The 13314-nt window shown below is 40.8% G+C and overlaps 1 protein-coding gene across 2 annotated transcripts in view; it reads left to right on the top strand.

The window, feature by feature from the left end:
• The first annotated feature begins 389 nt into the window (after nucleotides 1-389).
• The window catches only part of LOC6503282, a 37267-nt gene continuing 24342 nt past the window's right edge, over nucleotides 390-13314 (top strand). The window contains exon 1 of one of the 2 annotated variants that reach the window (XM_032453289.2): nucleotides 390-942. The gene's annotated coding sequence lies outside the window, so the exon portion shown is untranslated. Of the gene's footprint in view, nucleotides 943-8989; nucleotides 10140-13314 lie in introns of those variants that run through there. The other variant, XM_044716036.1, reaches the window with a different exon arrangement.

The following is a 13314-nucleotide window of genomic DNA, read 5'->3' as shown; positions in this document are numbered from 1 at the left end:
AAAAGGGTAAATTTCAAGCTTAATCATGTTTTCACTTCAGCTATTAGCTCGCTTTCGTTGCGAAAAATTCAAAAAATAACTCATAAATAATGAAAAATTAAATAAATAAAGGTCCCCTTATTTTTCTTTTTGGCTAAAATTATTTTCTATTTAAGTTAAATATGTTTTTTATTATTAAAAAATAATAAAAACAGTTAGCATTGAAACCCTTAAAATGGAATACATTTTGAAGTACGAGTATGGAAGCCATGTTAGTTCCACACCAAAGGCTCGAATCAGGACTTCCAACAAGTTCGATGGCAACCGCGCCCGCTGGTTGTATCTCTTAATTTCCCTCCAGATCCACCCAGACTTCTGTTAGCCAAGTCGAAAACAGTCAAAACCGCTTAACAGTGCAGCCGAGGCTCGGCCAGCACTTCAGTTCTTCGGGGATTCTGTGAGTGCGCGGTTTAGGGAGCGGATATAAACAGCGATTGGTGTTGAGTTCAAAACATTGTTTTTGAAATTACAGCCTTTTGACAAATCAAAAGTGTGAAGGTTATTCGATGAAAATGAAAAAATTATTAAAAAAATCGAATTTATGTTCGCATCGGAAATGCAAAGTAAAATATTGCAAAGAATGAATATTAATTGAAACCTACCGCACTGCAATAAAAATATTGCTCGAAGTGGAGTCCTCCGTTTGGCAGAAAGACTGCGAGCCGCATAACGACTGACAAGTGCAGAGGTTGCAGGAAAACACCACACCCAGTTCTGCGCTTTTATTCAGAGCTGTTCGTATTTATGATTTCGGCCAAAAAAATATGAAGTGAGCCTGTCGGCAGCCGGTGATTTCTTAACAAAAAATCAATAAATATGAATTTAAATTGTTCATTGCCGAAAGTGTTCCGCAGGGCATAAATAAGTAATATCGCATATGGTTCCAGGCGACTGGCTGCCCCTGTAAGTATGCAACGTTCGATTAACTTGTAATTTAAACCTCGCAGCCCCACTCACATTAATGCGAGTCCTTTTTCTCTCGGCCCCTGTCGCTTAAAATATCCACGATATAGGAAGCAAAAAGCAACTGTTTGCGAAAACACAACATGCCGACTCGAAAATCATGCATAATTTATGCCCTCCTGTAACCGTTACCGTTAAAAGCGGTAATGTCGATAATGTCGGGAGCCTCATTGGGCTTCGATTGCCAATATGTGCTCTGATACATACACTCCAGCCCGATGTCCCGGGCCACCGTGTGTACGACAGTGTGTTTACTGTTTTCTGGGTTGTTGTTCGACTTTATTAACCCGTTTGCAGTTAACCCATTGCAGTAGGCTTTTACTGTTCATTTCCGCGCTCTGCCACCAACTGCCATTTACTTATGGCTGTTAAACAATAATGCATATTCGATTAATGGTCGAATCGAAACTGATTGCGAAAGGGAGTCAGTCGCACTCGAATGCCGTACCGAATGCAAACGCTGTAATGGAGAATCATTAATTGATGAAATCCGTTGAGCATGTACTTCCCGTAATTAACGTATACTTAATGTGCCTTGAGTTTTTAAATTTCCTGTGTCAGTGTTCATAATTTTACAGTCTCTAAAGAGATGACCCTTCAATTGTAGTGGGGTTTAAAACCGCAGACCCTGTGCTTACTAGTGCCACCTAGCGGGCGGTACGGGTAGTAAATTGGCAACATTAGACGTAGGGATTAGGCAGGACTGCATTTGCTTTAGCGTTTTAGGAGTAGCAGAAGTCTAGCCCTGGCAGTAAGCCATCTTGTAGAAACTGAGATCGAGAATCTCGTGCTTTCTTTTGGAATCAGACTCTGGACCGGCACGGATGTACGTCAGATCCAGATCCATCCACAAATTTCTGGTTGAAGCTATCGCCGAGTAACCCCAGCTTTGGAGCCGAAGGAGGCGAGCATAGGAACGCTAATTCCTGCCCCGAGAGGGCAGCTAGATTCCCCATACCGACCAGAACCAGAACTCCGCCAGTCAACATTATCTACGCCAAGCCCATCATCCCAGCCCAGCGCATATCAGCATCAATTGGTTTGCGGTGTTGTTTTCGTAGGGTGATCGTCAGATACAAGAAAAGAGAAGACAAAAGCTCGTGTCTGGTTTAGTCTGCGCGTTGCTGATAGACAGCTAAGAACTCCGTGCGTTTAGCTCCCAAACAAATACCCAAAATTTAGGGAACGCCGCGATGATGGCAAAGGTGTCGTCCATGCCAAGTGTCATCAAAACCACATGAAGTCTTTAGTTAATCTAAATACAAAGTATAATCTAAAAACCTAGTTTAGAAAATTTAAAATCGGTACAAAGTTAAAATCGGTTAAAAAAATGAGGTTAAAACCACAAGCTAAAATTGTGTAAAAATATACAAATTAAAAAGGAAAGAAAAATATAAGAAAATAAGGAATAGATCAAAAACGGGTGTGATGTAAATTCGAACAGATGATTATTAGAAACGAGTAAGAAGTTGAATTAGAAGAGGGCGAAATTGAATAAAAACGCCGATAAGACAAATTCGGTTAAGTCTCGACGTGGGTGTGTGTGCTGAAAAATTTTAGTCTTCGCGAGTCGCTTTGGACTTGCATTTATTTACAGACTTCTTAAGACACCTCCGACATTTGGAAGCGCTTTCAACGGTGGAGTATATCAGGTGAGCAAAGTCTACCCAATATTTACCTTTTTCGTCTGCATATGCATGTCATCTCGATTCAGAACCGAAATTGGAAATCAAATGAAATGAAAGTAAAACGTTGAAAATAAAGTTAACTTGTTAGGCACTATTAAAAAAAAAAAAAAAAAGGAGAAGATAAAATTAAAAATTAAAAAGAAAATATTTGAAAATAATGAATAAGAAATTGCATCACATACGTTTGATTTAAAATATTTGCATTTAATAATAAATATTACACTTAGCAAAATATAAGTATATAAATAATACATTAAGAAATCCTTCCTAAATGCAAATGCAAATTCTTAATGCCTAAATGCGAATATAAATTAATTATCATTGGTTATAAGAAATAGAATTTTGTAAAACAGTAGTTAATAAGAAATGAAGTAATCTTTTAGGCTTTAACTCAAGAAAACAAAACGAGATGTACATCTTTATGTTTAATAAATACGCTATTATAATGAAAGAGTAGAAAACCCTGTTGTAACTCCATGCCGATCACAGAGCCGTCGTAGGGTTATAAAATAAAAGGGGCCTGTTGCAGGATCGTTGGGAAAACGCACTGGCCATGGTAGGGTGGGCTGAAGACACCCCTTTTACATCTCGGGGTGCGCAAAGTGAGAGTACTATCCTAGTTCTTGTCTGTCCGTTTGTTAAGCTATCTCTTGTCCGGCCGAATTTGGCTCGTTTTTGCACGCAAATAAAACTGATTTATCCCAGATAACTATGAGCACCTGTAGGCTAATACTACTGAAGAACACCACTCCATTCGCTGACGAGCTAGAGCCGGAATTTAATGCGTGCCGTGTTATTAGCTTGCAAAGAACACCAGCTCTATGTTATTCGTTACAGGAATAATAATAAGTAATATCTGAATAATCATGGCGCCCAACGTGGGGCCCGACTGTACAGTGAAGCTCACTCAATAGCAAAACAAACAAACCTTTCTTTTCATTTCCATTTCTATAAATTTCCTAGTCAGCAGTGTCAACTTTCAGTCGCATTGGAATGCAGTTTTTATATTTTCAGAAAGAAAAAAATAACTGACCACGAAGAAAGAATTAATACAGCAGTCTCCTTTAATTGTGTTCATCCACAATAGGTAAGCGCTTTGGAATTGGCCAATTACGATCAATTATTAGTTTGGCTAACCGCGCTTGAACTAGCGAGGAATAGGTGAAGTAGCTAAAGGTCTAGTAAGTCGAGAATGCAGGATTACAGAGCTAATGCTTGCGAGCAAGAGCCTGGCCGCAATTTCGGAAGCAAAATCTTTAGGCAGTTTTTAGTATTGAAACTTTATTGAGGCTAAGTATGAAGTGCTTGGAAGTACAATCTCAAAGATAACTAATAATATTAGAGATTGGCCACGCTTGTTACGAAGGTCACATAAGTAAAGCAGCTTATGTAGCCGCTTGATGAGTTTTAATTTTTTTTTTTTTTGCTGCGCCTTTTTCTCGTATCTTTTTCAGATAATTTTCTTTTCCTCTCACAAAAAAAAAAAATAGGAAAGACCTTCGACAATCAGCTCTTGGTTAGGCATGGAGTTAATTTTTTTTATCGTAATATATATATTTTTTTGTGGACATAATCTAGTGGCTTATACCTTATAAATATTCAGAATTGTGGTTTTAAGTGGCAGCGCTAAGCACGAGATCTTCAAATTGAATAACAATAGTTTCGAAAATAAACAACACATAATAATAATCATAGGATATGGGTGTAGATCACTCAGATAACGAAGAAGCTGGAGGATCATCTCATTTTTGTATTTTATGCAATTCGCGAATTCCTGACAAAGAGTTATACAAAACGAAATGTGGGCACGGGTTTCATAGAAAGTGTATGAGCACACATCTAAAGAGCAAGAAAACTTGCCCTACCTGCAAAGCGACTTTCTCTGGGGAACCTATTGCAAGATCAGATAGCTTTATTGCACAAAATACAAGAAGGCAAAAACTTATAAGTTCGCAAACAGAAGGCGAAAGTCGGGGATCAGAAAGTATGGAGAAAGAACGGCAGAGCCAAGAGCGAAGGGGTGAGGATGTACAAAGTATGGTATTAGATGCTGTTAAAAGTATGCAACACGAGTTGCTAACCCAACTAACAGAGAAAATGTCCCTCATGATCCAGTCGAACCTAGCCGCCAGAATTTCCCAACAGCCACTTGAGGGGGCGACAGACCCAAGTCCGTCACTTGATCAGCTTCTTGGCATAGATGCTGGCCAGGTGAATGTTAGGCAAAGTCGAACGCAGGCTAACATCTCTCCTCGGTCAAACGCCTCAGAACTTTCACAAAGGCCAGATAAGGTGGCGCATATAATGAACGGATGGAAACTTCGGTTTAGTGGAGACCCAGGAGGCATTAGCGTAGATAATTTTATTTATAGGGTACACGCGTTAACCGGTCAAACCCTCGATTCAAAGTTCGATGTTATGTGTGGCAACGCAAGTGCTTTGTTTGAGGGTAAAGCCAATGACTTCTACTGGCGATATCACAAATCGGTGCCATCCGTTAAGTGGACCGAATTGTGTGACGCACTTCGCCGTCAGTTCAGGGATACTAGAACGGATGTTGATATTCGAGAATTAATTCGGGATCGCAAACAGAGAGAAAAAGAGAGTTTCGACTCGTTTTATGACGCCGTGGTTCAATTAACGGACAGCTTAGACTGCCCTTTAGAGGATAAATCTTTAATAGAGATTTTACGGCGAAATTTGCGAGCTGAGATCAGACACGAAATTTTAAATATCCCAACTGAGTCGATCTCAAAGCTTCGCGAAATATGTAGAAGGAGAGAATGCTTTCTAGAGGAAGTAAAACGGGATCAGATATATAAAAAGGGTACCCCATTCAAAAGTAACATCTCAGAACTTCTTCAAGTTGAGCATAAAGAGTCTGAATCGGAATTCTTCGAGGACGAAGAGGGGGTCATCGAAGCAATGTCATTAATATGCTGGAACTGTAGGAAGGAGGGCCACAGGTACCAGGATTGCACGGCTCCTCGTAAAGTGTTTTGTTACGGATGTGGGGCACGCAACACATATAAGCCGGCATGCCCAAAGTGCCAAAAAAACAAGCTGCTGAACACCCAAGCCGCTCGTTCTCGGTGTGTTCAACGGACTCAGTCGACAAATACGGAAAGCGAGCAACTATAAGTCCTGTCATGGACTCATTCAAAACTGATGTTGGTCCTGTAGAGGGATGGCATCAGAAAATCAATATTTTTAGGAACATTAGCAATAAACAAGCTTATCTTAAGAAATTTGATGCTAAAAATAAGTCACGGAATACCAAGAGATTAAAAAGATTCTGGAAAGTCACTAAGGATTTGTGCGCGCTTCGCAGCAATAATGGCGACGGTCGTCCGTATACTATTGTAAAAATCCTGGATCGGAATATCAAAGGGCTTAGGGACACGGGCGCATCTATGAGCTGTATTGGGGGGCAGTTTGCACAGGAAGTTATGGGGAGCGAAGTTCCTATCCACAGAGTCTTTAATAATGTTTCTACAGCAGATGGAAGTAAGCTAAATATTATAGGTCGATTAAGCACAAATATAGAATACAACGGTCAGATTAAGGCGATTCAGTTATACATAGTTCCATCTTTAAAACAAAACCTCTACTTAGGCGTAGATTTTTGGAAACTCTTTGACTTACTACCTCCAAATATTCAAATTTCGGAGCTAAGTGCTCACAATCTTACCCAGGACCAAAAGGAAACCTTGCAGGGAGTAGTGGATCAGTTTCCATCATTTGCCTCCGCTGGGATTGGGCAAAACAAATCTTTTATCGCACCATATCGATGTGGGCGAAGGCAAGCCCATAAAGCAACGGCATTTCCCCGTATCGCCAGCTGTAGAGAAGCTGTTATATGGTGAAGTCGATCGAATGCTGGAACTGGGGGTTGTAGAAGAATCAGACAGCGCCTGGTCCCCTCCAGTGGTTCTGGTGCAGAAACCTGGTAAGGTCAGACTTTGCCTCGACAGCAGGAAAGTGAACGCCATGACCGTGAAGGATGCGTATCCGCTTCCACAGATAGATGGTATTCTGAGTCGCTTGCCAAAAGCAATGTTTATAAGCAGTCTCGACTTAAAGGATGCATTCTGGCAAATTCCGCTAGATCCAGCGTCCAGGGATAAGACTGCGTTTACGATCCCAGGTCGCCCACTTTACCAATTTAAGGTAATGCCGTTTGGCTTGTGTAATGCCGGACAAACAATGTCGCGACTCATGGACAAAGTTATTCCGGCGTCACTGCGAAATGAGGTGTTCATCTACCTCGACGATCTGCTTCTAGTTTCGGACACCTTTGAAAACCACATAAGGGTTCTAAAGACAGTGGCGGACTGCATCCGGTCTGCCGGGTTGACAATTAATGTTCAGAAAAGCCATTTCTGCGTTCAGCACGTCAAATATTTAGGGCATGTGATCGGGGAGGGCGAAATACGCACAGATCCCGAAAAAGTGGCAGCGATTGAAAAGTTTCCTCTGCCGAAAACCTTGAAGAGTCTGAGAAGTTTTCTCGGAATGGCGGGTTGGTACCGTAAATTCATTGACAATTTTGCCACTGTAGCCGCTCCTCTTACTGATTTACTCAGAGCCAAAAGGAAATTCACAATGACCGAAAAAGGACGTCAGGCATTCATTGAGCTAAAGCGCAGGTTATGTACTGCGCCCGTCCTTCGAAGCCCAGATTTTACTAAGCCCTTTTACATCCAGTGCGATGCCAGCAAAAGTGGCGTAGGTGGAGTTTTGGTCCAAAAAACGGAACAGGGTGACGAATACCCGATCGCATTCGTTTCTAAAAAACTTAATAAGGCACAAAGAAACTATTCAGTAACTGAACAAGAGTGTTTGGCAGCAATAGTAGGCGTGAAAAGATTTCGTCCCTATGTAGAAGGCCAGGATTTCACAATAATTACGGACCATGCATCCCTAAAGTGGTTAATGGGCCAATCGGACCTTAGTTCCCGCTTAGCGAGATGGGCTCTTAAACTGCAGGGATTTAAATTTAAGATTGAGCATCGCCGAGGATCACTTAACGTTGTTCCAGATGCTCTGTCAAGGGTCAACGGAGACGAAATAGCGAGCATTGATGCTTCGCATGGGTTGCTGGTGGATGTAGCTTCCGAACATTTTCAAGGCCCAGAATATTTAAGCCTGGTAGACAGTGTCAGGGCCAACAGTGCGAAGCTTCCCGACTTGAAGGTTGTGGATAACTTGGTTTACCGACGCTCAGAGCACGCAACAGGCGAGCCCCTTCATGATGTCTATATCTGGAAACTGTGGGTACCATTACAGCTGGTGGGCAATGTTCTGAAAAATGCACACGATCACCCACTTGCTGCTCATGGAGGCGTGCATAAGACGCTAGAAAGAGTACGCCGCTACTATTACTGGCCGGTTTGGTGAGCGATGTTAAGACTTATGTCAGTAATTGCGATGCATGCAAGGCTACAAAAGCTCCCAACTGTCCGTTAAGACCTCCCATGGGAAAAGCTCCAGAATCGCAACGATTCTTTCAGCGTTTATACATCGATTTTCTGGGACCATATCCGCGGTCGCGTAGTGGAAACATCGCAATTTTCATAGTTCTAGATCATTTTTCAAAATTTGTTTTTTTAAAAGCCATAAAGAAAATGGAGTCGACTGTCGTAGTGAAATACATGAAAGAAGAATTGTTCCACTTGTTCGGAGTGCCAGAGTTAATTGTTTCGGATAACGGCACACAATTTAGGGCTGAATTGTTTCAAAAGTTGCTGAGGGAACACCGAATTACCCATAAGCTCACAGCCATTCATGCCCCTCAAGCAAATGCGTCAGAGCGGGTGAATAGATCAATAATAACGGCTATACGTGCATATGTAGATACTACCCAAAAAGATTGGGATGTGAATCTAAGCAGCATTTGCTGCGCCCTCAGGTCAGCTACCCACTCATCCCTCGGGACATCGCCCTACTATATGGTGTTTGGCCAACACATGGTTACATCTGGAGGTACCTACGCTTTGTTAAGGTCGCTACAATCATTACAAGACAGAGGAATAGCATTCACTAAGTCAGACTCATTAGAGCTAGCTCATAATAAGGCAGTTATGCTGTCAGAAAAACGAGATGGTGTTAACAGAGATCGCTATAATCTTAGATCACGTGAGATTTCCTACTCCATCGGGCAAGAAGTTTTTCGGAGAAATTTCAAACAAAGTAGCTTCCAGACAGGATATAATGCCAAATTAGGTCCTGCTTTTGTAAAGGCACGGGTCCGCCAGAAGTTAGGAAATTCGTACTACGATATTGAGGATCTGCAAGGTAAGCTGGTTGGACGCTACCATGCAAAGGATCTGCGGCAATAGTCCTGGCGGGATCAGCCTTGTGGGGTTTACCCCAAGTCTGATGTTAGCGGGGGGGTGTTGTAGTGGGGTTTAAAACCGCAGACCCTGTGCTTACTAGTGCCACCTAGCGGGCGGTACGGGTGGTAAATTGGCAACATTAGACGTAGGGATTAGGCAGGACTGCATTTGCTTTAGCGTTTTAGGAGTAGCAGAAGTCTAGCCCTGGCAGTAAGCCATCTTGTAGAAACTGAGATCGAGAATCTCGTGCTTTCTTTTGGAATCAGACTCTGGACCGGCACGGATGTACGTCAGATCCAGATCCATCCACAAATTTCTGGTTGAAGCTATCGCCGAGTAACCCCAGCTTTGGAGCCGAAGGAGGCGAGCATAGGAACGCTAATTCCTGCCCCGAGAGGGCAGCTAGATTCCCCATACCGACCAGAACCAGAACTCCGCCAGTCAACATTATCTACGCCAAGCCCATCATCCCAGCCCAGCGCATATCAGCATCAATTGGTTTGCGGTGTTGTTTTCGTAGGGTGATCGTCAGATACAAGAAAAGAGAAGACAAAAGCTCGTGTCTGGTTTAGTCTGCGCGTTGCTGATAGACAGCTAAGAACTCCGTGCGTTTAGCTCCCAAACAAATACCCAAAATTTAGGGAACGCCGCGATGATGGCAAAGGTGTCGTCCATGCCAAGTGTCATCAAAACCACATGAAGTCTTTAGTTAATCTAAATACAAAGTATAATCTAAAAACCTAGTTTAGAAAATTTAAAATCGGTACAAAGTTAAAATCGGTTAAAAAAATGAGGTTAAAACCACAAGCTAAAATTGTGTAAAAATATACAAATTAAAAAGGAAAGAAAAATATAAGAAAATAAGGAATAGATCAAAAACGGGTGTGATGTAAATTCGAACAGATGATTATTAGAAACGAGTAAGAAGTTGAATTAGAAGAGGGCGAAATTGAATAAAAACGCCGATAAGACAAATTCGGTTAAGTCTCGACGTGGGTGTGTGTGCTGAAAAATTTTAGTCTTCGCGAGTCGCTTTGGACTTGCATTTATTTACAGACTTCTTAAGACACCTCCGACATTTGGAAGCGCTTTCAACGGTGGAGTATATCAGGTGAGCAAAGTCTACCCAATATTTACCTTTTTCGTCTGCATATGCATGTCATCTCGATTCAGAACCGAAATTGGAAATCAAATGAAATGAAAGTAAAACGTTGAAAATAAAGTTAACTTGTTAGGCACTATTAAAAAAAAAAAAAAAAGGAGAAGATAAAATTAAAAATTAAAAAGAAAATATTTGAAAATAATGAATAAGAAATTGCATCACATACGTTTGATTTAAAATATTTGCATTTAATAATAAATATTACACTTAGCAAAATATAAGTATATAAATAATACATTAAGAAATCCTTCCTAAATGCAAATGCAAATTCTTAATGCCTAAATGCGAATATAAATTAATTATCATTGGTTATAAGAAATAGAATTTTGTAAAACAGTAGTTAATAAGAAATGAAGTAATCTTTTAGGCTTTAACTCAAGAAAACAAAAGTAAACAAAACGAGATGTACATCTTTATGTTTAATAAATACGCTATTATAATGAAAGAGTAGAAAACCCTGTTGTAACTCCATGCCGATCACAGAGCCGTCGTAGGGTTATAAAATAAAAGGGGCCTGTTGCAGGATCGTTGGGAAAACGCACTGGCCATGGTAGGGTGGGCTGAAGACACCCCTTTTACATCTCGGGGTGCGCAAAGTGAGAGTACTATCCTAGTTCTTGTCTGTCCGTTTGTTAAGCTATCTCTTGTCCGGCCGAATTTGGCTCGTTTTTGCACGCAAATAAAACTGATTTATCCCAGATAACTATGAGCACCTGTAGGCTAATACTACTGAAGAACACCACTCCATTCGCTGACGAGCTAGAGCCGGAATTTAATGCGTGCCGTGTTATTAGCTTGCAAAGAACACCAGCTCTATGTTATTCGTTACACAATCAAAACTTAAAAGATGTTCAATTAATATTTCAATATAATCTTCCAATTGAAATAATACAACAGTTTGACTTTAGTTTGTTTTTTCTTTCTAGAAGTGAAGACCTGAAACTAATCATTAACACATTTCCCAAAGAAGCCTTTTTTACGTCCCTTCAAATGTGTTAATTCAAACCCTCAAATAAATTTCAGTATACGACTCTTTTAGCAATATGAGATCACCATTTTAAATCGTATAAAAACCCCTTACATTATTAGGACCTAGTTTCCGGCGTATTCTCTCGAATCCATCAGCTGCGATCCCAGCTGCATTTGCATAAACACTTCACGGAGGAGGAGGCAGCGAAAAACCCCAACGCCAATTTGTCAATTGTCTTGACAATGCAGTTGCCAACATTCTTCCGGAAAGATTGATGATGATGCCGGAATACTTTGAGACTTTGAGCCGATTTTCTTGATTCCTTTTTGTCTGCTGCCTTTTACTTTACTGCTGCTATAAAAGTGTGGAAAACAGATAAAAATCGAAAAATTTAAGCCAAAATTTGCATGGCTTAGGTTTATTACGATGGCCTGGTCTATCTGGCGATTGTAATAAATTATCTGATAAAACAATCCAAAAGTCATTAAACGGGCTCCGTGTATCTGGCATTGCATTAAATTTGGGCTTCCCTTAAATAACATAGTGGCCGGGCTCTGACATCCCTCACAATTCGGGGGCTGACCCAAATGCATTTTTTACGACCACATCGAAAGTCAAAGTAATTTAATTTCGGTTCCTCTCTCGTGCCACTTTATGACACACAGAACCGTGGCGTTGACAGTTTTCTGCCGCTTCCCATTTAATTTTCCCTCCATTTTATTTAGAAATTTTCTACTTTTAAGCTGCTCCTAGAGGAAATCGTCATCTAAGCGGAAAGGCGACAGGAGGAGGAAAATCAAGTGCAAAGTGCTTTTTAACTTTGCATTCGTTAAGACCTTACAACTGGCGTGGCGCTGAGTTAAAAAGTCCAGAGACAATGTCGGTGTAATTTGAAAAGAACTTTTATTAGCTCCGTTTGCAGCTTCTGCCCGCGGACAAAAGCGTGAAAAATGCTAATTAAATATAATGTAAATAATTCCCGCGCTTCTGTCCAAGTGTGCTGATTGTGAAAAAAAACGGAAGCCATTTAAACGAGTGGAGTGTCAACACTACAGACTTTTTCCCGAATTTCTTCCAAAAAAAACTTAAACTGTGTGAGTGCCTAATACGATTATTTGCGTTCAAACGCCAATGAAGTTGTGTAATTTCCACATCAAATATTATATTTCCATCGAGTGCCGATAATTACATTAACTTAATCCCTTGATTCAAAAAGCCTATTAAACATTCGATACATTACTAGCCCGTTTTAATCGCCAATCCAACGGCAGCAGACATTCATTGTATAGTAACAGAGCGCGCCAGAAAAAAGAAGTAATGGACTCAGTGCAATATAGTGATAAATGTGAAAAATCAATGACTTTTTGCAAATACCCCTGGCCCCTGCAAATAGCGATTGCCAATAAATATCAACAAGAGGTAAAAAAAACAACAACGTAATTGATTTTAAATCCCCAGAAGTACAGAAAAAGCGAATGAAATTGCATAAAACAAAGCGAGCAAAGTGAAAGTAAACAGAATGCAAGCCGATCAAATCAATCGTTAATGGAAAATGAAAAACAAATTATTAGAAACGTGGAGACTTCCAGTTCAAGCAAAAAGTAATCAGAGCAAGAAATTTTTAATCGAAGACCAGCTCAGAAAGATACAGCTTTAAAGGGAAACTTTTCGGCTCGAATTTACGCCACTCTGCGGTTGTCCTTTGTAGTCCTGGCTGGCAAAAGCAGCGGAAATTTGTTGCCAGTTTGCTGTTAGCTGATTGTTTTTGTTTGTTTGTCGGATAACTTGTTGTTGGCACCCCCACTCCGGCGAGCTGCTTGTTGACAACGACAACGACGTCAGTTTATTTTTATCAGTTTTATGCTAATAGATTCGAGGACACTTGCAGCAGCTGCTCCTTGGGACGAGGGAATGTGGGTCCAGGAACCACCACCACGAGACCCGAAACTCTCTTGGAAGATGGCCAAAAATACGCCAGATATTCCCGGGCTAGATGCTCAAGTATTCGCAGTCAAGCTGCAAATATTCAAAATGATGTTTTCATGCTATTTGACAGACTAAGTATCAGCTTCACAAATGAAATGCCTTTGAACATTCCTTGACCAGGAACCACAAGCAATTGAATCCTTTTCTGCCATCAGCATCCACATTCCT

This window comes from Drosophila ananassae, chromosome 3R, assembly GCF_017639315.1.
Source record: "Drosophila ananassae strain 14024-0371.13 chromosome 3R, ASM1763931v2, whole genome shotgun sequence".
Classification (NCBI taxonomy): domain Eukaryota; kingdom Metazoa; phylum Arthropoda; class Insecta; order Diptera; family Drosophilidae; genus Drosophila; species Drosophila ananassae.
The sequence above is the reverse complement of the archived record's forward strand: the minus strand, read 5'-3'. Positions and strand labels throughout refer to the sequence as shown.